Raw genomic sequence first — 1,006 nt, 5'->3', positions numbered from 1 at the left:
AATCCCCTCTCCTTCTGCTTGTATTTTTCCTCCTTATCCTTTTTATATTCTTCGTATGGGAGCCATTCCTTCTTCGGTTTCCGCCAATCCTCGTCGTATCTATCGCCACTAGAGTAAAACACTTGAGCCTTCTTATTTCCATTTTCGTCTAAATCACAATCCTTGGTGAGGTGGGGCCCTCTACAATTCTCGAACCCAACTCGAATAGCATGGATTGTTTGATCCATTTTTGTCATCCTTCTATCTAGACTATCAAGCTTAGCTATTACCGCCGCCATGCTATCATTCACCGAGTTCACTGCTCCCCGATTTACTTTATTTCTCGGATTGTGGTATTCTCTAGAATGCTTAGAGAATTCCTTGATTAACTCCTTGATTACCGGAGGCGACTTTCTGGTGAGCAGGCCTTGTGAATCGAGCAATTGCCTAGTGTTGACATTGACTCCATCATAAAAAATGGAGACCTCTTGTTGGCTATTAAGGTCATGGTGTGGGCAATTTTATAGCAAACCTTTGTATCTTTCTCAAGCTTCAAAAGAGATTCACCGGGTTGTTGCTCAAAGTTGGCGATGGCTTTCTTCAACTTAGCTATCTTGGAAGGCAGGAAAAAGTGGTCTATGAATTCCTCTTTCATCTTGGCCCATGTGGTGACCGATCCGGGAGGAAGTGACTTGAGCCAATCCTTCGCACCACCTTTAAACGTGACTGGGAGCATGCGAAGTAGCTGCGTCTCGCGAGGCACATTTGGTACATTGAAGTAGTCAGCCACATCATTTACTTCATCCAAGTGCTTGTAGGCGTCTTCGTGGTCTTTCCTATAAAAAGGAATCTCCTTGAGTTGAGCGAGAATATGGCCCTTTAGCTCGAAAGTAGCAGTTGCGGGAATTGCGGGCTGCACAAGTCCCGGGCCGGTGTCATCACGCATCCTCTTTTTCCATTCCCCCATGGGGACTTCATCGATATTAGCCATAGCGGTAGCTAAATCGTCTTCAAACTCGGATTCGTG

General features: G+C 45.4%; 1 non-coding gene across 1 annotated transcript; it reads left to right on the top strand.

The window, feature by feature from the left end:
- The first annotated feature begins 480 nt into the window (after positions 1 to 480).
- LOC145003660 (small nucleolar RNA R71) lies at positions 481 to 586 on the top strand. The gene has a single exon (XR_013662110.1). It is a non-coding gene; the product is annotated as a small nucleolar RNA R71 (small nucleolar RNA).
- The last annotated feature ends 420 nt before the right edge of the window (positions 587 to 1,006 follow it).

This window comes from Lactuca saligna, chromosome 6 (assembly GCF_052625555.1).
Source record: "Lactuca saligna cultivar CGN05327 chromosome 6, ASM5262555v1, whole genome shotgun sequence".
Classification (NCBI taxonomy): domain Eukaryota; kingdom Viridiplantae; phylum Streptophyta; class Magnoliopsida; order Asterales; family Asteraceae; genus Lactuca; species Lactuca saligna.
The sequence above is the reverse complement of the archived record's forward strand: the minus strand, read 5'-3'. Positions and strand labels throughout refer to the sequence as shown.